This window comes from Macaca mulatta, chromosome 7, assembly GCF_049350105.2.
Source record: "Macaca mulatta isolate MMU2019108-1 chromosome 7, T2T-MMU8v2.0, whole genome shotgun sequence".
NCBI classification, from domain to species: domain Eukaryota; kingdom Metazoa; phylum Chordata; class Mammalia; order Primates; family Cercopithecidae; genus Macaca; species Macaca mulatta.
The window spans coordinates 88,474,980-88,502,112 of NC_133412.1; positions in this window are offsets into that span (position 1 = coordinate 88,474,980).

Consider the following 27,133-nt stretch of genomic DNA (forward strand, 5'->3'; position numbering starts at 1 on the left):
AGTCACCGGGGTGCCTGAAAATCCGAGTGGTTACACACCATTCCTGGATTGCCTATTTCTGAACTTCATTACGTGAAATAAACTTCTAACTTTCTCTTATTTTCTATTATATTAGAAGTTATAAATAAACTTCTAACATTCTTCTATTTTCTATTAAATGGCAGAGGCAGAGGTTGCAGTGATCTGAGATCGTACCACTGCACTCCAGCCTGGGCAACAGAGTGGGACTCCATCTCAAAAAAAAAAAAAAAAAGCTAAAACCATAAAACTCTTAGAAGAGAGCATAGGGGACATAGGGGAAAACCTTCATGACATTGGACTTAGTGATGATTTCATGGGTATAACACCAAAATCACAGACAACCAAAGAAAAAAAATAGATAGATGGAACTTCATCAAAGTTTAAAACTTTTCTGCTTCAAACACTATCAGCAGAATGAAAAGGCTACCCACAAAATGGAAGAAAATATTTGCAAATAATGGAATAAGGAATTAATATCCATATTATTTAAAGAATTCTTACAATTCAAAAAAAAAAAAACCCTCAGTAGCCTGATGCTAAAATGAGAAAAGGAGATTTGTCTCCTAAGAAAACATACACATGGAACACAGGACAAGATACTCAATATCAGTAATCAATAGGGAAATGCAAATCAAAACTACAGTAGGATAACACATCATACCCATTAGAATGGTTATTATCAAAAAACAGAAAATAAGTTTCTGGAGAGTATCTTAGTTCATTTTCTGTTGCTATAAATGAATACATGAAATTAGGCAGTTTACTTTTAAAATATATATATATATTTCTTACAGTTCTGGAACTGGGAAGTTCAAGGTCAAGCAGTTGCATCTTATGAGGACCTTCTTGCTGATGGGACTCTGAAGGGTTTCAAGGTGCCACAAGGCAGGACATGATGAGGGGACAGAATGTACTAGCTCAGATCTTTCTCCCTCTTCTTTTAAAGCCACCAGTCCCACTTTCTGATAACCCATTAATCCATTAATCTGTTAGTCCATGGGTGGATTAATCCAATCATGAGGGCAGAGCCCTCATGAACCAATCGCCTCTTGAAGTCCCCATCTCTCAATACTGCTACATTGGAGATTAAGTTTCAATATGAGTTTCAGAAAGGACAAACATTGAAACCACAGCAGAAAGGATGGAGAGAAAGTGGAGACATGTTACATCACTGGTAGTAATGTAAAATAGTAGAGTCACTATCGGAAACAGTACGGCAATTCTTAAAAAGTTAGGTAAAATTATTTTATGATCCAGCAATTCCACTTCCAGGCATACACCCAAAAGTAAAGATACTGTTAAAGTGAGAGCATTGAAAAAAAGTATGAAAAATAAGAATTCCAACAGATATTTGTGTATTCATCTTTATAGCACCATTATTGACAATAGCCAAATGTAGAAACAACACAAATGTCCACCAACAGATGAATTACTGCACAAAAATGTGGTATATACTACAATGGAAGAAGGAATTCTGACACAAGCTTACAACATAAATGAACCTTGAGGACATTATTTTAAATAAAATAAATCAGTCATAAAAGGGCAAATACTACAGATTTCACCTATATGAGATACCTGGAGTAGTCAAATTCATAGAAACAGAAAGTAAAATAGTGGACAGCGTCGGGGTCGGGGGTAGGCAGGGTCAGAGGGCAGAATAAGGAGTCAGTGTTAAACATGTACTGAGTTTCAGTTGGGGAAGAAGAAAAACTTCCAGAGATGAGTGGTGGTGATAGTTGCACAGCAATGTGAAGGTACTTAATGTCACAGAACTGTACACTTAAAAAGGTTAAAATGGTAAATTTTACGTCTATGTGTATTTTGCCCCAATAAAAAAATCAAACTGTAGTAATCTTAAAAATTAGCACCCAAAGTTGCCTACATCCTAATCCCTGGAAATTGTTAATACGTTATATAATCACAAAAGTCCCTTTTTAAACTTTTATTTTAGGCTCAGAGGATACACATACAGGTTCATTACATAGGTAAATCATGTATCACCAGCGTTTGCTGTACAAATGATTTAATCACCCAGGTAGTAGAATAGTACCTGATAGGCAATTTTTATACCCTCATCCTTCCCTCACTCTCTACCCTCAAGTAAGCCTCAGTATCTCTTGTTCCTCTCTTTATATCCATGGGTACTTAAAGTTTAGCCCACTACGAGTGAGCATGCCCACTTGGTTTTCTGTTCCTGTGTTAATTCACTTACATAATGGCCTCCAGTTGCATCCCTGTTGTTGTTGCAAAGGACATGATTTTCTTCTTTTTATGGCTGCATGTTATTCCATGGTGTATATGTACCACATTTTATTTATTCAGTCCACCATTGATGGGCATTTAGGTTGATTCTTTGTCTTTGCTATTGTGAATAGTGCCGCGATGAACATAGGAGTACATGCGTCTTTTTGGTAGAATGACATATTTCTTTGGGTATATATAACCAGTAATGGGATTGCTGGGTCAAATGGTGGTTGTCTTTTAAGTTCTTTGAGAAATCTCCAACCTGCTTTCCACAGTGGCTGAACTAATTTACATTCCCAACAGCAGTGTACAAGCATTCCCTTTTTTCACTTCTTAATAATAGTCATTCTTACTGGTGTGAGATGATATTTCATTGTGGCTCTGATTTGAATTTCTCTGATGATTAGTGATAGTGAGCATCTTTTCATATGCTTGTTGACTGTGTGTGCCTTCTTTGGAGAAGTGTCTATTCATATTCTTTGCCTTTTTTTTTTTTGAGATGGAGTCTTGTTCTGTCGCCCAGGCTCGAGTGCAGGGGCATGATCTCGGCTCACTGCAAGCTCCGCCTGCAAGCTCCGCCTCCCGGATTCACGCCATTCTCACGCCTCCCCAGCAGCTGGGACTACAGGTGCCTGCCACCATGCCCGGCTAATTTTTTGTATTTTTAGTAGAGATGGGGTTTCACTGTGCTAACCAGGATGGTCTCGATCTCCTGACCTCATGATCTGCCCACCTCGGCCTCCCAAAGTGCTGGGATTAGGGGCGTGAGAGACTGCTTCTCTGCCTATGTTTTAACGGGGCTATTTGCTTTTTGCTTGTTGGTTTGTTTAAGTTTCTCATAGATTCTGGATATTAGATCCTTGTTGTGTGCATAGTTTGCAAATATTTTCTCCCATTCTGTGGGTTGGCTATTTGCTCTGTTGTAGTTTCTTTTGCTTTCAGAAGCGCTTCGGTTTAATTAGGTCCTACTTGTCTATATTTGCTTTATTGATATTGCATTTGGAGTTGTCAACATGAAATCTTTACCAAGACATGTGTCCAAAATGGTATTTCCTTTGTTTCTTTCTAGGGTTTTTATAGTTTTAGGTCTTACATTTAAGTCTTTAACCCATCTTAAGTTGATTTTTATATATGGTGCAAGGAAGGAGTCCAGTTTCAATCTTCTGCATATGGATGGCCAGTTATCCTAGCACCATTTATTGAATAGGGAGTCCTTTCCCCATTGCTTGTTACTGTCAACTTTGTCAAAGATCAAATGGTTGTAGGCATGTAGTTTTATTTCTGGGTACTCTGGCCTGTTCCACTGATCTATGTGTCTGTTTTTGTACCAGTACCATTCTGTTTTGTTTACTGTGGTGTATTATCATTTGAAGTGAGGTAGTGTGATGTCTCTGATTTTCTTCTTTTTGCTTAGGATTGCTTTGGCTATTTGGGCTTTTATTTTTGTTTAATCTTCATTTTCGAATAGTTTTTTTTCTAATTCTGTGAAAAAAAAATGATGCTGATAGTTTGACAGAAATAGCATTGAATCTGTAAATTGCTTTGGGTAGTATGGCCATTTTAACAATACTGATTCTTCCAATCAATGAGCATGGAATGTTTTTCCATTTGTTTGTGTCATCTCTGATTTGTTTTATCAGTGTTTAGTAATTCTCATTGTAGGGATCTTTCACCTCCCTGGCTAGCTGTATTCCTAAGTATTTCATTCTTTTTGTGGCTATTGTGAATGGGATTGTATTCTTGATTTGGCTCTGAATTTGGACAGTATTGATGCATGGAAATGCTACTGATTTTAGTACATTGATTTTGTATCCTAAAACTTTACTGAAGTTTTTCATCAGTTTTAGGAGCCTTTGGGTAGGAACTATGGGGTTTTCTAGGTAGAGAATCATATCATCTGTAAAGAGAGATAATTCAAATTCCTCACTTCCTATCTGGATGCCTTTCATTTATTTATCTTGCCTGATTGTTCTTGCTAGGACACCCAGTACTATGTTGAATAGGCATGGTGACAGTAGGTATCCTTGTTGTGTCCTAGTTCTCAGAGGGAATGCTTCCAGCTTTTGCCCATTCATTATGATATTGGCTGTAAGTCTGTCATAGACGGATCTTATTTTGAGGTATATCCTTTTGATGCCTAGTTTGTAGAGGGTTTTCAACATGAAGGGATGTTGAATTTTATCAAAAGATTTTTCTGCATAAATTGAGATGATCATGTGGTTTAAGTTCTGTTTATGTAATGAATCACATATATATATTTGTGTATATTGAACCAACGTTGCATCCCAGGAATAAAGCCTACTTGATTGTGGTGGATTCACTTCTTGATGTGCTGCTACATTTGATTTCTAATATTTTGTTGAGGATTTTTGCATCTATGTTCATCAGGTATATCGGTCTGATGTTTTCCTTTGTTGTTGTATATCTGCCAGGTTTTGGTATCAGAATAATGCTGGCCTCATAGAATGAGTTAGGGAGGAGTTCATCCTCCTCAATTTTTTGAAATGATTTTAGTAGGATTCGTACCAGCTCTTATTTATATGTCTGGTAGAATTCAGCTGTGAATCTGTCTTGTTTAGAGTTTTTTCAGTAGGTTCGTAATTACTAATTCAATCTCAGAACTTGTCATTGGTCTGTTCAGGATTTCAATTTCTTCCTGATTCAACCTTGATAGATTGTGTGTTTCCAGGAATTTATCCATTTCTTCTAGGTTTTCTAGTTTGCGTGCATAGAGGTGTTTGTCATGCTCTCAGAGTTTCTTTGTATTTCTGTTGGGTCAGTGGTAATGTCACCATTGCCGTTTCTGATTGGGTTTATTTGGATCTTTTCTCCTGTTTTCTTTATTAATCTAGCTAGTGATCTAGCAATGTTATTTATTCTTTCCAAGAACCAATTTTTGGTTCATCAATATTTTGTATGAATTTTGCATCTCAGTTTATTTGAGTTCCTCTCTGATTTGGGTTATTTTTCTTCTGCCACTAGCTTTGCAGTTGGTTTGCTCTTGTTTTGCCAGTTCCTCTAGGTGTGATGTTAGGTTGTTAATTGGACATCTTTCTGACTTTTTGAGATAGGCGTTTAACACTACAAACTTTCTTCTTAACACCTCATAAGCTATGTCCCAGAGATTCTGGTGTGTTGTATCTTTATCTTCATTAGTTTCAATAATTTTTTTTATTTCTGCCTTAATTTCATTCTTTACCAGAAGTCATTCAGGAGCAAGTTGTTTAATTTCTATGCAATTATATGGTTTTGAGTGATATTCTTGGCATTGATTTCTACTTTTACTACCCTATGGTCTGAGAGGTGTGGTTAGTATGATTTCAGATTTTTTTAATTTTTCAAGAATTGTTTTATGACTGAGAGTGTGAATGATCAATCTTGGAGTATATGCTGTGTGCAGATGAGAAGAGTGTACATTCTATTGTCATTGGGTAGAATATTCTGTGGATGTCTATCTGGTCCATTTGGTCAAGGGTTAAGTCTAGTTCCCAAATATCCTTGTTAGTTTCCTGCTTTGATGATCTAACACTGTCAGTAGGGTATTGAAGTCTACTATTATTGTGTGGTTATCTAAGTCTCATCATATGTCTCTAAAAACTTGTTTTATGAATTGGATGCTCCAGTGTTTTTTATATATATACACACACACACATATGTATATACACATATACACATACACATATACACACGTATGTGTATACACATATACACACGTATGTGTATACACATATACATACGTATGTCTATACACATAACATGTATATATACATGTGCATACATACATGTGTGTGTACATGTACGTACATATAAATGTATATGTATATATGCATGTATATACATGCATGTGTATGTACATGTACATGCATATGTATATACCTATACATGCATATATACATATACATTTATATGTATGTACATATATGTTGAGGGGTTCAATTCAATTCAATAACATTTAACTATCAAATATATGATAGTGTGTATATATATATACACACACACATATATGATAGTTAAGTCTTGTTGAATTGAACCTTTATCTCATGTAATACCCTTCTTTGTCCTTTTTGATCATTGATGGTTTAAAGTCTGTTTTGTCTGAAATAACAATAGCAACCCCTGCCCTTTTTTGTTTTCTGTTTGCTTGCTATATCTTTTTCCATCCCTTTACTTTGAGCCTATGGGTGTCCTTGCATGTGAGATGTGCCTCTCGAAGACAGCATACAGTTGAGTTTTGCTTCTTTATCCAGCTTTCCATTTTGTGTCTTTTAAGTGGGGCATTCAGCCCATTTACATTCAAGGTTACTATGGATATGTGAGGATTTGATTCTGTCATCATGTTGTTATTAATAGCTCATTGTTATGTACACCTGATTATGGGGTTGTTTTAGAGTTTCAGTGGGATATGTACATACATGTGTTTTTGGAGAGGCAGGTAGTGGTCTTTTGTTTGAGTATTTAGCATTTCCTTAAGGACCTCTCATAAGGCACGTCTGGTGGTGATGAACTCCCTTAGCATTTGCTTATCTGAAAAAAAGATTTTATTTATCCTTTGTTTATGAAGCTTAGTTTGGCTGGATATAAAATTCTTAGTTGAAATTTCTATTTTTAAAAGATGTTGAAGATAGGCCCCCAATCTCCTCTGGCTTGTAAAGTTTCTGCTGAAAGTTTCACTGTTAGCCTGATGGGGTTCCCTTTGTATATGACCTACCCCTTCTCTCTAGCTGCCTTTAAGAATTTTTCTTTCACATTGACTTTGGAGAATCTGATGACTATGTGTCTTGGCAATGGTTGTCTTGTATAGCACCTTACAAGGGTTCTTCAAATTTCCTGAATTTGTATGTCAATCTCAATCTCTCTAGCAAGGCTGGGGAAATACTCATCCACAATATCCTCAAATATGTTTTCCAGGTTGTTTGCTCTCTCTCCATCTCTTTAAGGAATACCGATGTGCCATAGGTTTGGTCTCTTTACATAATCCCATATTTCTCAGAGGTTTTGTTCATTTTTTATTCTTTTTCCTTTATTTTTGTCTGCCTGCATTGATGTGAAGGAACAGTCTTTGAGCTCTGATATTCTTTCCTCAGCTTTGTCTCTGCTGTTATTAATGCTTCCCATTGCATTCTGAAATTCCCGAAGTGAATTTTTCATTTCCAGAAATTTGGTTTGTTTCTTTCTTAAAATGGCTACATTGTCTTTCAGCTCTTGGACCATTTTGCTGTGTTCCTTGGATGGGGGTTCAACCTTTTCCTATATCTCAATGAGTTCTTTGCCATTCAGATTCTGAATTGCATACCTGTCATTTCAGCCATTTAAGTTAATGGTTAAGAACCATTGCTGGGAAGCTAGTGCTGTTGTTTGGAGATAAGAAGATATTCTGGCTTTTAAAATTGCCGGAGTTCTTGCACTGGTTCTTTCTCATCTGTGTTGACTGATGTTCTTTTAATGTTTGAAGTTGCCATCTTTTGTATGGGGTTTTTTGCTTTCATATTCTTTGATGTCCTTGACACCTCTACTATGGTAAAAGTTGGGTTAACTTGAATGGCTTTGCTTCTGCATGCTTCCAGGGGGCCAAGGCTAAGCTCAGCACTCTTGGACTGCATGTTCTAACCCTGGGGGAATGGGACTAGGCTCACAGATGTGTTCTCTGGCCCCTCAAGGTTAACTACCTACTACGCTGGGGGCCTAGGTGTTCCCAGTCTGCTGGCGACAACACTCTGACAGGGGTTGCCAGCAGCATAAGTGCTCCAGCAGGGTGACAGTGGGTCCCTGTTGTATGCATGCTGGCAGAAGGACCAGCAGGCATCCATCTGCAAAAGTGCTCCAGTGGGTAGGCAGGGTTTTCCAATAGCCACATTTTAAATTAAGCTGTCTCAGATTACTTCCAGAATTTTTGAACTGATCTTCAGTGTTCTGGTCTGCCCATCTGTTTCCATGTCCTGGCATCCTCCCTACAAATCTTCCAGTACCTACAGGTCACAGAGGCACAGAGGCTGCCACAGAGCCAGCTGGGGCCTCTAGGAGTAGAGGAGACAGACTAATGGAGACAGGACCTGGAACTGGGAGGGCAGTTGCAGAGAGAAAGGCTCTGTCAGACTTCATTCCCACTTTCTTTTTTGTTTGTTTGTTTGTTTGTTTGGGGGGGATGTTGTTGTTGTTTGTTTTTTCACAGAGTCTCGCTCTGTCTCCCAGGCTGGAGTGCAGTGGCGTGATCTCTGCTCACTGGAAGCTCTGCCTCCCGGGTTCACACCATTCTCCTGCCTCAGCCTCCCAAGTAACTGGGACTATGCCAGCCACCACGCCCAGCTAATTTTTTTGTATTTTTAGTAGAGACGGGGTTTCACCGTGTTAGCCAGGATGGTGATAATGTGCATTATTTTTGTCTGTCATTATTTGCAGTTGTGCTCAATATTTACTTGTAATAAAATATGGTGATATCATATTTACACTTCTTGACATCACAGAGCTTCCATAAACCTGTAAATTAATATCATTCATCAGTTAAGGAAAATATTCAGGAATTATCTCTTTAAATATTGTTTCTGCTTCATTCACCATTATTTCCTTCTGGAATTCCATTTATATGTTAGATCTACTGACCGAGTCTCATACGTCTCAATGCTCCTTTCTGTATTACTTATTCTTTGCTCTCTGTGCTTAAGCACAGAAATAGTCAGTTGACTTTTCGGCTAGCTCACTAATTCTGCTTACTCTTATGTCCAAATTTCTGTTACTGATATTGTATTAGTTAGTTCTAGAATTACTCATTTGCTGATCACTTGGTTTTAGGTAAGGGTGGGGAGACTTCTTTATTTCCTAGTACTCCTCAGGCAATTACTAGATGCACAAACCTCGGAAAATGTATTAATCTGAGTCTCAATACCTGCATCTGTAAATTGAGGAAATAATTCAACGCTTTTGTGAGGACTAAAATAGGTACTGCATTTTAAAGTATCTGCCTTCACATGATTGTGGCCTTCCTTCTTTATCCAAAAGAAAATCAGTCAAAAAGGAGCATTCCCATTAGGAAGACTGGCTTTATTTCTATGGCAATATTCCATGTCCCTTTTCTCACTCCTTCTCAGCAGGGTTTGGCTCCAGCAGTCAGATATGTTTTGAGACATTGCTGTGACACACAAACATTTCCATCTTAACAAGAACCATACCTCCACTTAAGGCCAAGAAAATATTCTTGTTACAAGCCATTATTACTTGGATGAAGAAGAAAAAATATCCCTAGAAGCAAGTATGTCTCATATTTTTTAAATATCCTAATCCTTGACTAACTGTAGTATGCCTCTAATTGCTTTTGCTTCTCATGTTTTATGTCCACTGTGTGGTTCTATTGTTCAAACATCACTTCAAATGAAATTGTGCCAGGAAAAAAACATAGCATCTTTGGATCCTTTTAGTCCAGCAGTGAACTTTAGACTTAATCTTTTAGGGCACTCTTCTCTGGTAAGGTTTAATTTATATTAAATTTTCTAAAAGGAAGGGCAGAATGGTCAAAGTGAGAAAGCGAGACAGACAAGAGCCTGTCTTTCATAAATTAATAAGCATCACCGACCGCCTTTCTTGACCCTTTAAACTCTGTGAAATTAATATAAGTAGACAACTAAGGCCTGCTTGGCCCCCCTAGAGCCTTGCAAGTTCACTTAAGCAATCCAAGTTTCCTTAAAGTTTTATAAGCCAGCTTTTAGAGCAAGTCCTTTGTACTTATTACTGGTGACAGTGAGCATTACAGGAGCCAATGAACCTTACTGACTTACGACCCCAATATGGTCGAGCACTGTTATCAAGGGAAATATCAGAATCAATGCTTGTATATTACATTGAGGTCCTGACTTCTGAAAGAGCCCCCTATAGACCCTTCAGAATATGTCAGTGAAATAAACAGCTAATACTCCAAGACAGTCTACTGACAATGGCCAGACGGTGCTGTTTATTTAACCACTTTTCAACCATCCTAACACTTCCAAAGAATACATGTTTCCAAAAGAAAGAAAAAGGAAACAAAATGTTTCATGTTCCCAATTCTTTTGCAATGGGACAACATTTATGCCCACTTTTTGAAGAAACACCATGTGTGGTTTTGCTGTGGGGAGCAGGGAACACCATTCCATCTTCCTCCACGATTAATGGGCTTGCATTATTAAACAGATACTGGTGGAAGGGGCCACAGGTACAGCACCTTTTCTACTGAGGCACCGTGAACTTTCATTTACAGCCAACATTTGCTGGAGGAAGTCGGGGCTCACTACCACATTTTACTTACTGAAATTAATCATGTCACCACTTCAATAGTAACCTCTATTACATATCTAATTACCAACCCTGTGCATGGACTTTTTATGTAACTTTTAAAAATTTCTATTTCAATCATGTTTAGATTTTTTAATACTTAAATGCTCTACCAGGCAGAGGATGATAATCTGTAACTATTGTGGTTATCAGAACATACATTTTTACAGGTTTTTTCCCCACAATAGACAGTCAAAAAACTAAGAAATTTTACTGGAATACCAAAAATAAATATGTAAGATCATTTATATATGAAGTATACACTTTCCAAGTGATAGATGGATAGACTTGAAGACTTCTGCAGTCCTCTAACACTGGGATCCTCTCTCCTATTATTTTTTATCTTATATTCCCTATGATCACTGTGCATTGAGCCATTCAAACATTTCCATCTGGTTGAATGCCAGTTTCTGAGGATTGGCAGGCAGAATGCAGGAACACCACTTGTAACCTTCAGGCCCTTGGTGTTGTACTCAAACAGTCTGACTAAACTTGCCCAGAATTCACTCCAAAAGTCAGAATTGCCAAGTGGTATTCAGCAGAGTATCGAAAGGTCTAGCCTCCCCTCTGTGATTCCAATAATCTTATTTTTGGCAAAAAAAAAAAAGTAATTCATATCAATATCAATTTAACTTTTTATTGGGGAGCAGGCATTATTAAATACTTCTCAAAGGAACTTATTCCAACCAATTCAATGACTGACTTGTCTTGGGCATTTTCTAAAGAAACAATGCCCTTTGGATGGCAATGATTAGCCTGGGAGTGGGCTGTGGGCTGACCCCACAGATAGAATGGATTTCTGTGGACAGTGCTGTAAAGTTCAGGGATCCCGCTCAAAGAGCCCAGAATGTAAGAACAGAGGAAGGTGAATCCTGGACTGCTCAAGGCCATTCGTGCTCAAGACTCGAAAGGTTCAAAATCCAGTCAAAGCAGGTATACAGAAGAGAGGAAGACCAAGAGTAAAAGAGAGGGTCCTATGTCACCTCCAAAGGCAAGACTCAAAGGCACAGAAATTCTTCTTACTGATAGCCAAATTTGAGTGCAAAGGAGTAGATTGGATGAAAGCAGAGAATTAGCCCAGAGGAACCAGAATTATCTTCACTATACCACATATCTACTAAGAGCATCCTTTTCACTATGAAAGATGCTCTCCAGGAAGAAAGGGACTTAACACATTATCACAAAGACAACCTTACCTCTACAAAAAAGGCACAGTGTCACTAAGGATGGTCAAGGACCTTCTAAACCATAACACAGGTGAGCTTTAGACTCCCCAGGACAGTAACCATAAAACCTGGCTGTTCATTAAGAGGACCTGGGGGACTTTTGAAAAGTACTAGGACCAAGGATCCCATCTCAGGCCGAGTGAAGCAGAGTCTTGGGGGCTCTGGTGCAAGTACTGGCATTTTTTAAGTCTTCCAGGAGACTCTGATGTACAACCAAGGCTGAGAACCGCTGGTCCAATAGAATCTTGATTTAAAGGGAAAAGAAGCAAAAGAGATTCCAAGTCAATTTCATTAGGATCACAATTAGCACACCAACCTTGCTGCCACCCCATTGCCAGCCTGGTACATGCCCGAAACATTTTGACTCAACTGTCATCCAGCCCTCCTGTTTTTCATCAGAGAAACAAAGTGCATTTGTGAAATCAAATCCATTCTGAACACCCACAATTAATGTGCACTTCAGCACAACCCTCCTGAGAATGGGTACTAAAATACTCTCTTTTTTTTTTTTTTTTTTTGAGACGGAGTCTCACTCTGTCACCCAGGCTGGAGTGCAGCAGCGCGATCTCAATTCACTGCAAGCTCCACCTCCCGGGCCATTCTCCTTCCTCAGACTCCCCAGTAGCTGGGACTACAGGCACCCACCACCAAGCCCAGCTAATTTTCTGTATTTTTAGTAGAGATGGGGTTTCACCATGTTAGCCAGGATGGTCTTGATCTCCTGACATCGTGATCCACTGGCCTCGACCTCCCAAAGTGCTGGGATTACAGGCGTGAGCCACCCATGCCCGGCCACTTCTTTATTCTTTAAAGTGTCCTCAAGGGTTTTCAACACCTCCCTACACCGCCACCCCACGAAATACAGACCAAAATCAAAGAGACTTGAGCCCCATTTATTCATAGAGGGAGTTATTCCCCCCAGGGCTTATCTATAGTTTTTCAATTCAGCTTATTAGATGCTGTTTCTTATCTGTACTCCACCTTCTCTCTGATTGAAAAATTCCTACTTGTCTTTTAACCACAACAGTTAACAATAGCCAGGACCCTGATGCTAGATCACACTTTGATAGATAATTCACTGTGCACAGCTTTGCATTCAGCACTTTGTTTGTGGACATCATCTCATTTAAACTCACAATGACCCTACGGCACTATTATGCTCACTTTCAGGGGTGGTCATGGCTCCAGGCCCTAGAGCTAGGAGATGGCAGAGCAAGAGTCCAGACTGAGCTCTTTATCCTGATGCTAAATGCCTCTTTGAAGACTCAAACGTCACTGCCTTTATAAAAGCCCACACTTTCTCCTTTAGACAGCCGAGGGAGGAATCATTTATTCCTGCATTATTCTCACCTCCTCTTCGTTACATCTCAGATGGCATTATAATATAATTTATTTGAACATATGTATTTGCCACAAGATTATGAACCACATGGATAGACACTCACTTTTATTCATCTTTGCTTATCCCAAAGCCAACACGAGGTACAGCACATAATAGGGTCTCAATATCTGCCAGATGAATGAATGAATGGCCAAAAATTCATTCCTAAGAAAGGGTGCCTTCATTGTTAAAACCTAAGCAGTCTATTTATCACAGAAGCCCAGTATTCACTCTTATATTTTTTCCTTTCCCTCCCCCATTTCGATAAAATAAAGAATAATGGTTTTTTCACACAATCCCCGACACACACTTGCACTTTTTTTCTGCTTCAAAATGACAGTGGATGTTTGCGAAAGCCCCTGGAGTCTAGAAGGATATCAATCACTTTCACAGCTGGAGTCATAACACTTTCCTTAGAGGAAACTTTATGCAGCAAACAGAATAAGCTTCATCCTCAGCAGGACAAGACAAAGGGTAGGTAAAAGGAAAGGCTAGCAACCACCACCAGGCTTTTGTGCCAGTAACTGGGGGTGGGGGGGTACATCAATTGGAACTTATTCTTCACCCCAAGACTTGCCTGTTTGCCTTCCATTTCCCTTCTGAATTTGAGGTGGGGTAAGTACAGCACCATGAAACCAGCTCATAACAAAACAAGCACTTACCTCCATTGCTACTCAAAACAAGGACACTACAGGAGAGTTCTCCAGGGATCTTTGTCCTTCCTTCTTAGGGCCCGAAATACTCGAATTCAGCTGTCAAAATAGAAAGAAAAAGAAATCAAGAGTGTAGACTTCAGTTTCCAAATGACTTAGCATTTAACAGTCATGCTTCAAATGTTCCTTGAAATGTGGAAAGATTGACCAAACAGGAGAGTCCACTGGGAAAAGTTTGGACAAACTATCATTTCCAAGCAATGAAATCATCATTATTATCTGAGAGCTATTTACTTCTAGACAAAATCTTGTCAACTCCCAAAATTACAGACTAGAGACAATGGATTCACCAGCCTTCTTGAGCAGAGGCAGAATCAATATCAGCCAAACACTTTCTCAGTTTAGTACCCTGGATGGCTATTGGTCATAGGCACATTCCACAGTTAATAAAATAACTCACAAACCTGTCAGAACTCACATTCACATAGTCAAGAATAGGGCCTTTAGGCTCTCAAAGTGCTGGCTCATGCCTGTAATCCCAGCACTTTGAGAGGCTGAGGCAGGTGGATCACTTGAGGTCAGGGGTTCAAGACCAGCCTGGGCAACATGGTGAAACACCATCTCTACTAAAAACACAAAAAATAGCTGGGCGTGGTGGCAGGCACCTGTAATCCCAGCTACTTGGGAGGCTGAGGCAGGAGAATTGCTTGAATCTGGGAGGCAGAGGTTGCAGTCAGCTGAGATATGAGATCCTGCCACTGCGCTCCAGCCTGGGCAACAGAGCAAGACTTCAACTCAAAAAAAAAAAAAAAAAAAAAAGGAGCCTTTGTGATGCAACGGGTCTTGATTCCAATTCCAGCCCCTCATTTTCTAGCCAAGTCTTAATTTCTGCATGTAGACATCTCATACATAGTTCATAGGGAAAGAGCTGACTGGAATTGGAATACCTATTTCATTACATGACTAAATAAAAGCTTTAATTACCTTATTGAAAAAAGACCATTAAATTTAAATGTAATCATGAAAATTTTATACCCATTAGTTTTATCCAATGCATCTTGAAAATTTTGGTAATTCACATAACAATTTCTGTTACATTTAAAAGACCATCACTATTTTTTTTAGATGGAATCTCACTCTGTTGCCCAGGCTGCAGTGCAGTGGTCCACTGGAGTGCAGTGGCCTGATCTCAGCTAACTGTAACCTCTGCCTCCTGGGTTCAAGCAATTCTCCTGCCTCAGCCTCCCAGGTAGCTGGGACTACAGGTGCAGGCCACCACACCCAGCTAACTTTTTGTATTTTAGTAAAGACAAATTTAGTAAAGACGGAGTTTCGTGTTGCCCAGGCTGGTTTCGAACTCCTGAGCTCAGACAATCTGCCCACTTCAGCCTCCCAAAGTGCTAGGGTTACAGGCGTGAGCCACCGCACCTGGCAAGACCATCACTATTTTATCCAAAGTCTGTCCTTCTGAATTTAAAACATCCCGACAAAGGCGAAAATATCCTCTTTCTAATACCCTCAACAGAAATGTGTATAAAACAGGAGAAACCTGAGAGCACTGTGGGTTACAATAACCTGATTATTTTAATTTACCCTTTTACTTAACACCATAGGGGTTTATACTCTACTTGGGAGGCTGAGGCACGAGAATCCCATCCAAGTAATGCATCCAAATGAGATTTGGAAGGGCTGAGACATGTGCCTTGGAAAGTGAAGGGCTGTTAAGGATATTGACTCCTTCACAAGCAGAATCATTTTAGGAAAGCTGGAAGTTGAAGATTTGGAATTGGATTCTTAAAACTCTCCATATATGTGAACTTCCTAAACAACCACATCTACCAGGGGTATGCCCATACACATTTATAGATATCAAGTGTCTTTAGAGTTTTCGTATTTGCCATTCAATCTGCCTAGACTAGGTTTGCACCACTTATCTACTTAGAAAATTTGTACTCGTCTTTGGGGACACAGTGCAAATATTCCTTAGTCACATACCATTACCATGGTCATGGAGGCTGGAGAAATAGCAGGTCCTATGTGATGCAAAGAAAAGATAATAGTCAATTATGCCTCCAAGACTCCTTTCCTAACAAATGGATTGATGGTGGTACTATTTCTTGCTATGGGGAAGACTAGAAGGGGAGCACATTTAAAGGACAAGATCAAGAGCTTAATTTGAAACAGATTAAGACTGATTAAGATTGAAATACCCATAGACTCTCAAATGGAGATTTTGAGTAGACTGTTGGCTATTCTAGTAAGGGAGTCTGCACTCCACACTAGTAAGGTCAAGTTTGAAAATATGAATTTAAAAGTCACCGCATGTAGAAAGTATTTAAACCAGAGACTGCATAAAATCACCAATAAAAAAACTGTGCAGTAGAAAAAAATGAGAACCAAGAACTGCTCCTGGGAAATTCCTACCTGGTTAAAGAAAGAGGATATCAGTATGAGCGACATATTCAGACAGATGAAGCATTCAGTAAACAAAATATATCAAATTTCTCTGGTCTGGAGATATACTTTTTATTCTTTAAATTTGTATTCTTTATTCATTTTTATTCTTATTTATTTAACACTTTCTTCCTGAATTACAATTAACAGTGGTTTTCACAACACGTTTTGCAGAGAAAAGGAAAAATGCTTTGATTCCAGTAAGTAAACATCATTTTTCTAAATTATTGTTATAGTTTAGCCACAAAAGCATCTTTCTTTATGTAAATACACTAAATTCATAGACAGGAATAGGCAGTTGTATGATTTTCTAGAGCCACCTGTGAATATTCATTATCAAACCACTACTTTGCCTACAACTGTATTCACTCTCCCATTCCCAAAAAACAACATAATTCCTTCTGTGGAATTTTAATTATACCATCTTGTTTTTATAGTTTGGTATTATGACCTGTTTGTGCACTTCACTGTGATCAGAAAAACATTATCAAAGAAATTTTTTTTTCACTTTTCTTCTCATACAGAGAGATTTCATCGACTCCATGATTGATGAATAATGTCTGCTCATCAGCAATGTTCGCTTAAGTCAGTAACAGATTCTAGCTTGCTTCCTAAGATCAGGAAAATTTATGGAGCCTGGAAAGGCCTTAGGATTTGGCTGCAGAAAACTAAGGTCTTCTGCAGATGACATTTCATCTTACAGCTGGAAAAGAAAAAATAAAGTCCTCCAATGATTAATTCATAGTGAAGAATCTATTCTTGTCCTCCCTTTTCAGATTTATGTTTGGAGATTGAATGAAAATTATCCTGACTTGAGTTCCCATCACATATCTACCCCTACAAATTAAACAATTAACATTATCTGAAGGCTGTGAGTATCTCAATGCTAAAACAAGCATAACCTGTTACTTTGCCAGCTTCTCTCTTCTGCTGAATGCCTAACACCAGACCTGAAAGCAGACACTCAGTAGCTAAGTGTTATGTGTAAAGACTCATGATGAAAACTTGAAAATAGTCATTGTCCATCAGTTGGAAAGTGACTGACTAAATTTGATATAAATTTGAGTATCATGCAGTCGTTAAAATTATTTAGATCCCCTAGCATGCAGATTATGGTCTCTAAATACCATTTCCCATTAAAAAAACAAACCAGGGTTTCTAATTCCAAGTCTGGAGCAGGAAATGGACAAGATAAATCTTTAACATTTGTATGAGAAAATAAAAAAGCACTCAAACACCGATAGGATTGAGAAAACACAGGAGCTAGCTTGAAGGATCTCCCACTGGCTAGAGAAGGCACAATTTTAGCATAAGAATGACTGCAATGGATTTAAACCTATCAAATATATTTCTATGAGTTGATAGTTACATTTTTTTAAAAAAACTCATTGGTCATCTTCAGAGGATGTTGGGTCACTAACTCCTTGTTTTGAAAAACGTGAAATAAAAGAGAAGAATCAAGCATTTATCCAGCCTTTCCTTCTAAGTTCTACCTCAAGACAATCCAATAGTTGTTGAATGGAAGTATCTTTTTACAGAAGCATTTGAGCTGCTAAAAGAAATTAATGATAAAATTAGAATAACATCATTTTGCAACTCCTGATGAGCTAATGGGTCTAGACAACCATCATCAACAGGCTGTTAAAAATCACAAAAAGAGAGGCAATCAGACATCATACACCCCCTAATGGAAATATACAATCCCACCGACTAAATAATTTTGGGAAAAAAAAAAAAAAAAAAAAAAAAAAAAAAAAATATATATATATATATATATATATATATATATATGAATCAGACTAAGCTTCTAGAACCATCAATTTACAAAAAAAAAAAAATGGATTATTTAGAATATGTTATCCAGCATGGTTGTTCATATCTATAATCATAGCTACTCAGGAGGCTGAGGCAGGAGAATCACCTGAGGCCAGGAGTTCAAGACCAACCTGAGCAATGTAGCAAGACCCCTTCTCTTAAAAAAATGTTTTTAGGCAGTGGCTCACACTTGTAATCCCAGCACTTCAGGAGGCCAAAGCAGGTGGATCATGAAGTCAGGAGGTCGAGACCAGCCTGACCAACATGGTGAAACCCCATCTCTACTAAAAATACAAAAATTAGCTGGGTGTGGTGGTGCATGCCTATAATCCCAGCTACTTAGGCAGCTGAGACAGGAGAATCACTTGAACCTGGGAGGCAGAGGTTGCAGTGAGCCAAGATCATGCCACTGCACTCCAGCCTGAGCAACAGAGCGAGACTCCATCTCAAAAACAGAACACACCAACTGACACTATAAGAATGTAATCCACAAATCTGCACTAGGAAATTATATGGCAGTGCTACTCATAGTGCGATCCATTGACCAATGCAGTCCACAAACTGCTTATTACTGGCCCACCATGGGGTAAGTATAGAAATTGAGATTAATAAGCACACAAATTACAAGCATTTGCAAATATGGACAGCAATGTAACATTGTAATCTGATATTCAAGACTTTGGTCAGTGCACTCATCTCACTGAACAGCGTATGAGCCTGTTTAGGCCACCCCAACTCATGTCTAACTCCTGAGATGAGTCAGATGTGCTGTGAAATATTTATTAATTTAAAGTAATAGGACCATGTTACAATGTATATTAGTTTAAGTGTAATTTGTCAACTGTAACCCAAAATTATATAAGATCTGGAATCTATTTTTTCATCAAAAGATAATTTAGAGTCATAAAACATAACAGTTATTGCCAGGGTATAGGGATGAGGGTGGGACTAGGGAGTGATAACTTATGGGTGCTACGAGGAAACTTCCGTGTGTGGTAGATACGGCCATTATGTTGATTGTGGGGATCATCTCACAAGAGTGTACGTATGACAAACTCATCAAATTGTATTCTTTCAATATGTGCAGTTTATTGTACATAAAATATAGTCAAGAAACTTAAAACAAAAATAAAAATGAGAAAGTTTTTATGTGCTTAGGATGTAGAAATCAGTAAAGAATCTCATTCTCACATTAACAGAAAAAACTGAATAATCTATTAAAAGTATAGATTTTCATGAACCCATCATAAAGCTTTGGTCACCTTGCAACCAAGTGAACCATTTTCCATGAGTGACAGTCCTTCCAAGGAGATATTAGATATATGGACTGTTCACATTTGGCAGAGCCTGGGAGGATGAGGTGGTCACCATATATGCCTGTAAGAAAAACTCAGATAAATTTTAATGAATTCTTAAAGCCCAAGTGTGGGCTAGCATGTCAGTGTGGAGTAGCTGGGGACTCCGACATAAGGGAAGTCTGCAGTTGCTCACAAGCTCTTCTCCAAAGCCTCCACTAGCCTTTCATGAGAACGACTGGGGATTGGGCAGTAGTTTGAGATAAGGCTACTGTGGAGACACAGGTATGCAAGCATCAGGAGGTGATCAATGGAAGCAAAAAAACCTACGCAAAACCTCACTTTCATTCCCATACCCTTTCCTCCTATGAATCAAAAACTTTAAGCCACAGGAAGGACAGTATGTCTTTTTATCCACGAGGGCACGGACAAAGATGCGGGCTAACCTGAGCAGCACTGTGGGTTTCTTCCCAAGGGGTGTCCACCCAGACAATTTCACGAGAGCCACCTGGCTTCTAGACAGCAAAGTGTGTGACCCAGGTCAGGTTACAAAGGCACATTGCCAGGGCTCCTCTCTGAGCAGTAGAGAACTGGGCATTTCCTAGTTGAGTAGCGAAGCTTGGGCTTCCTAGGACTCACTCACCCTGAGGCCGAGAAAACCCACGGCCTCCCCCAGCCCTCACCAGTAAATCTTCCAAATGTGATTTCCCAGAGCATCTCATTCCCATTACTTCAAAACTAGCACAGAACTGTTCTGATGACTCAGTGGGTTCCAGGGATACAACCCAGACAGAGCGAAGATCAACGTTACTAAGGCAGCTATAGAATTCCTTGATAGGCCAGGCAGTCTTTAGCAGCTGCACAGCAAGGGGCTGACATGAGCCCACGAAGGCCAAGCATGGAGGGTTCACCCCAGTCAGCAGCAGCTCACAGAGTTGAGTCCCAGATCCAAGCTGTTGCAGAGTGAGGATGATCACGTGCAACATGCCATCACCTCAGGCCTCTACTGAGCCCTCCCAAGTTTGCATTTCCTTGTCCCGGCCCCTCTCTCTCAAGGCCATGAGCTGGGCCATGTGACCCAGGATGGCCTGGTACTGAGTTGGCCCCAGTCCAAGCCGTCTTGAGAGCAGGCCCTGCACCTGTGGGTCCACTGCACTCCAGTCTGGGCGACAAAGCGAGACTCTGTCTCAACAACAAAAAAAAAAAAGACCCTACTGCCAGTCTTAGAGAGCAGGTGAAACTCTGGATTTTGTGACGGCCCAGGTGAGATGGATGCTGGCAGGATCTTGTGGTCAACCTGAACAGTAACCTCAGTTATTTGGCCCCAACTGTGCTGTGGGTGTAGGCAGCCAGCGTCACCTGGGAAGACAGCTTACCAGCCATGACCTATGGCCTCACCTTGGCTGTCATCTTGTGAGAAGGAGTGGTGGATTTGAAAGGAACTGGGTGGAGAACTGTGAGTGGCCACTGACCTCCCAAGCACGTTGGGTTTGTCTTACAGGCACTTCCTTCTCAGCCATCACCTGCTTCTGGGAAGTGAGATGCTCCCCTCTGTTACACGTGAGGAAGATATGTCCTTTCCATTTTTGTCCTGACTAGAAGTCTGTCTGTCCTGACCCCGCATTCCATCCTCAGCTGTGAACTGTCCATGGAGAGGCGGGACTGGGGTCACACTGCTGTCCTCCAGGGTGTCCTCTGGTTTCTTTGCACTCATAGACAGTACTGCAGTTTAATACTCGAAAGTTCACCGGGCACGGTGGCTCACACCTATAATCCGAGCACTTTGGGAGGCTGAGGTGGGAGGATCACTTGAGATCAGGAGTTCAAGACCAGCCTGACCAACATGGTGAAACCCCGTCTCTACTAAAAATACAAAAAAAAAAAAAAAATAGCCGGACATGGTGGCACGAGCCCGTAATCCCGGGAGGCTGAGGCAGGAGAATTGCTTGAACCCAGGAGACAGACGTTGCAGTGAGTCGAGATTGCACAGAGATCTGGGTGACAGAGCAAGACTCCATCTAAAAAAAAAAAAAAAAAAAGAAGTCCCACTGGGCATGGTGGTATACACCTGTTATCCCATTTACCCAGGAGGCAGAGGCAGGAGGATCACTTGAGCCCAGGAGTTTGAGGCTGTAGTGAGTTGTGACTACTCTACTGCACTCCAGTCCGGGCAACAGAGCAAGATCCTGTCTGAAAAAAAAAAAAAAAAAATGCTAGAAAGTTCCCAGCACATTGAAGCCTTCCTAGCTCTTGGTACCAGAGTTAACTCCTAAAAGGACATGGGGACAGGAAGGACTGTGGCTCTGCCCTGAAGAAGTCCAGCATGAGGTTTAGCCCAGACCCCCAACCCCGCCACCCTGTGGCCCTTCCTAAGTCAGGACAACAGGATGGAGGTGATCTGTGGCTTAAGGGAGAGAAGGAGACGTCACCTGGCAGTGCCTGGTCCCCCAGCTGCTGACCACCACCCTGCTGGTTACGGGGCCCCCACCTGGATGGGGGAAAGAAACAAAGCCGGCTAGAATCTGAAAGGACTTGTGCTTCTTGACTTTTCTTATAGTCAGGGTGGCCTGAGCACAGCTCAGTCACTGCACCCTAAATCTCTTTGCCACACCCCCGGGGCCTCAGTCCCCTTGTCCCCTTCCCCCTGCTTCCTAAGGCATGTTGGGAGCTGACCTTCCCTCAGAAGATCAGCCACAGCAGCATAGACTAATTCTCCTTCCCAGTCCCTGGTGACTACTCATCTGTGTTGCCTTCCAGGACAGCTGTGAACACTCAGTCAGGGGTGTGCACCCCAGGAAGGGGGCTGGTGATGGGTGAGCCCCCCTGGTCTTCCCCTTGTGCCCACTGCCCAGAGTGGGAAAAAGGCAGGAGGGGGCCCACAGAGATGTTCCTACTTAGCAGGACATCAAGTCTGGTTTGGCTCACAGGCCATGTGCCCTGGGGTTGTACAGAGGCTGGGATGGCCACGGGAGACGAAGCAGGGGCTGGGGTCTTTGGCTCTCGTTACCCTACCCCACCCCTGTCCCAGGTGGGGCTCCCCTGAGCGGGAGGCTACTCTGCTTGCTAGGCGGGCCCTATGCCCCGCGACGTCACCCCATGTGCCCGCGCCCCTGCAGGAGTGCTGGTGCTGCTGTCACTGGACTGCCTGACCTCACTCTTCCACCACATCCACAGGTCCGCCCTGACCGCAGTCATCCTCATGGCAGTTGCCCTGCTGTTTGACACCAAGATCTGCAGGATGCTCTGGCACGTTGAGTATGATGTCCTCATCCCAACAGTGAAGAGCGCTGTGACGCGGTGTCTGTAAACACTGAGGTCGTCCTTTATGCTACATCATCTTCCTGCAGCCGTGGCTGAACTGCGTGGCTGGAACTGAGAAATTAGGGCGATCCCGGAACTGAGAAGGGGACGGCTTGCAGATGGCTCCAAGATGGCCCCGCTGCTCCGTGGGCCAGGGCCGCCAGGAAGAGCTTGAGCTTCTCGCCCTGACACACGGGGTCCTGAGTGGACCATAGCATGGGGTGGTCCCCCTTCTGATTTCCTTACCCCTATCGCCGCCCTCCCTGCCACCCGCCTCCAGCCGCTGCTCTCCAGGTCCAGCTTGGGGAGGGACAGGAGCTGAAATATCTTTCTTAAATGTACACAATATAAAAACTTTGTCATATACACAAAAGCTGATGATTAATTTACAGGAGATATGCACTGCACAAAATGTTAAAGAAAGTTCTTTAAGCAAAAGAAATATGATATCACATAAAAACTTGTATTTACATAATAAATAAATAGCACTGGTAATAATAAAAGTTAATTTTTTTAATTAAAAAAAGCTATTTTTCTGGCTGGGTGAGGTGGCTCATGCCTGTAATCCCAGCAGTTGGGGAGTCCAAGGCGGGTGGATCACCTGAGGTCAGGAGTTCGAGACCAGCCTGGCCAACATGGTGAAACCCTGTCTCTACTAAAAATACAAAAAAAATAGCTGTGTGTGGTGGCACACACCTGTAATCCCAGCTACTCGGGAAGCTGGGGTAGGAGAATTGCTTGAACTCGGGAGGCAGAGCTTGCAGTGAGCCAAGATCATGTCATTGCACTCCAGCCTGGGCAACAAGAATGAGACTCCGTCTCAAAAAAAAAAAAAAAAAAAAAAAAAAAAAAAAGCTATTTTACCTTATTTTTAATTTCTTTAAAAGCTAATTACCTGCCTAAAGCAAAAATAGTAACAATTTATTGTGGGACTTATACATAAAAGAACTTGCATGGCAAAAATAGCTCAAAGTATGGAAGGGAGAAACTGAAAATATACTGCTGAAAGGTTCTTACATTATTCAAAAAGTAGTGTAATATAATTTGAGCTGGATTATAATAATTTAAAGGTGTATATTATAAAGTCTAAGAAAATCTAGGCTTTTAATTTTCAATTTTGTAAAATTGAAAACCAATTTTGCAAGAATTTAAAAGATGTTTGATAATACTGTCTCCACCAATAGTGTAGACAAAAAGAAATCACAGAAAGTGCTCAATTATCCCCAGTGAAGGCAGAAAAGATAGATTTGGTATGGTTAAAGCCAACCATATCAATAATTATATTAAATGTAAATGCTTAAATATCTAAATTAAAAGGCAGAGATTTTCAGATAGGATAAAAGATCATGTAAATCAAGCTATAACTTTAAGGATAAAGTGTTGGAACTGGCTACTGATAATGGATTGAAGATGAATTTTGAAAATACAGCTTGACTTGCTACATTTTGGATAAAAGCTCAAAATGAGTGTCCCAGGTTTGCTGAAATTGCTTTAGAATTTCCTCTTCCATTCCCATCAACATAATTCTGCTTTCTCTATGCATCATTCAAACAAAGTAGGAAGGAGTCCACATGCACATTTTTCTACACAGGTAATATTTTCATCAATTCAACCTAGCTTATCCACACTGACAAACAAGAAGCAAGTTCTTTGCTATGTAAAAACATTTAATAATAACATATATCATGTTTCTATATTTCCGAAGTATGTATATGTGTTTAACATAAGAAGTCGCTATTTTATTCATTAATTTTGCTTGATTACAAATGTGGAAGGACAAAAGTTGTGAGTGTTATTTGAATTTTCTGTTAACACCTATATACACGCTTTTAATGAGCAATGTATACAATTCATGTAACTATTTTCTTTTTAGCCTATGTTACATTTATTTGAAATGTAATTTTATGTCTGTTGAATTTAACATTAAGAAATCAGGAGTGATATTGCCTACGTCTTTTTATTCAAATTTTCAAGTAATTAATTCTTAAGTATTACCCTGGTATTGGTCTATGATTGATTAAATTTTTAAAAAGACTGGTCCTTGATATACATATGAGAAATAGTTCCATAAAACAAATAATTCAGTTTCTCCAAAAAAAAAAAAAAAAAGCAAAGAAAAACAAAAAGAGATTTTGTTTTAGTAGAGAAAGCCTATAAATGGAAAAGGACTTAAAATATAGCAGATTGAAATACATGATGCTTATCTGGAACCTGATTTAAACCAAAAATACTAAAATAAAATAATGAGACAATCAAGGAAATGAGAACACTAGCTATTTGATGACATTAAAGAACTTTTGTTAAGCTGTTAAGTGTGATAATGGTATTATAAATATATTTTAGAAAGAGTCCTTATACTTTAGAGATAGATGCCAAAATTTATGTGAAATGATATACTGTCTTCGATTGGCTTCAAAATAATCACTGGGAGGGGGGAAGAAAAGTAACAAGTGCAGGTGAAGGAAAATTGCCCATGAGTAATCATTGTTGAAAGCTGAATGATGGATACACAGAGATTTATTATACTGTTCTGTATGTTTGAAGTTTTTCTCAATAAAAAGTTTACAGAAATTAGGTGTATACCAGTTGGCCAGGAGACATTCCATGTGGGTATGTGAGCAGCGGGTAATGAGCAAACAGGAGGAATGTGCAGGCAATACACACCCACCAGGCCTTCCAGAATGGTGTGTACTAGAGACTCTTGTAGAGAGACAGAATAGCAGGAGGGAGGCAGGAGCACTCTGGGACAGCACCCAGGACTCTGAGAGAGGAGGCCCTGCCCTTGGGCCTTAGAGACGTGAAACTGAGGGAAGGCTGACATTTCCTCATCCCTAGAAAAGCATAAAGGGATCCTGGGCTTCAGCCAGGTCCTTCCATTTCAGCAGCTGTGTCAGGAGAGTAACGACCCCACCCTTGGTATTTTTTAAAAAATAAATATAAAAATAAATTTTAAAAAGATGAATTGACTAACCATTTTTCATTATAGAAAAGGCAGAGACACTTTGCCATTGGTAGTAAAGTATGATTAAGTGTAAAGCATTAGAGGCAGAGAGGCCTGAATTTGGGTCTGCCACTCACTGTGTTAAATTGAGCAAGTTATTTTTACCTTTTACCTCTTTTCCTGATTTGTGAACTGTGTATAGTTTGGAGAATTGTGAAGATAAGATGACATGATATGTGTAAAGTCTTTAGCACATATTAAATGCTCAGAAGAAAATACCCAGTAAACAGTACTAGATAATGCTGTTATCATTAGCAATTACAGGAGCATGAGTTCATTAAAAAAGCAGAACTGGTATTGACTGGATGGCATAAGTGCTGTTGTTAGGAAGAATATTAATATCATATATTCAATTGAAAAATATTGCTCTGTGGTCAGCTCCATGTGTAAAACAACACACTTTGGTTCCCTCACAGCTCCCTGACTCATCTCTGGCTTAGCATGTGTGAGTGAGACAACACACACTGCACCTCCACCAGGGAACAGACCTTTTCTCCATGACGTTTATCAGAGCAAAACTAGATGAGATAAAGTGATCTGGTTTTCTGGAAAAGTGAACAGAATATATTTCATAGATAAATAGCAACTTTTTGTTTTCTTATTAAAATCAAAGTATTCATTTTTGAAGTTTGATGAAATGTCCAAGTATATACCCCTTAACATATTCTTCCACATCCAAAGAAAAAGTGAAAGAGCAATCCCGTAAATCTTTCGATCACTTAATTTCACAGACTGAAATGTTTCTGAACACCTTCATTTTGAAGTGAGCAATCACTAATGGGCTGGATCAGAGGGACAAGAAACAGTTCAATCATCTCTAGAGATTGTCATAATAATAATAACTAGATGTTCATCATTGTAGAAGGACACCCTCTTTCGAATAGAATGATCTCTGCATTTTTCATATGACTATTTTATAATTGTTATCATGCTAGACTGTTACAGTTAATTCTATAATAATAATATAACCAGAAATTGAAAGGAAAGAGGGAAATGCACACATACACACACGAGACTGTGAACAGCTTTATTGCCTGATTCTTTTTGCCACCTCCAAAACATTAATAATTTTTTAGACTTAATGCTGGTCTCTAGAAAATGTTCTTAAGCATTTGACAGATGCTAGTGCATTTTTTGCTAACAAGGGCAGATAATAAAATGAAAGAATAAGTAGCCAGTTAATTTACCAAAAAACCTCAGAAATATTAATTCCTAGAAGGTGTTGGGAGTTGCAAAATTTCAGGTACATCAAACAGACTCACTTTCTCCTAGTACAAACCTTTCCAGTCGACTGGAATTACATAAGTGAATATTATTCACTTATAATATGTGCTCTCTTGGCCTGGCCTAGTTGAAAATCTTTAACCATTGAGCTTATTTATGCAGGGATAATTCTACCTGAATACTCTGGGTAGGATACTCTTCTTTTCTCCACACCTGAC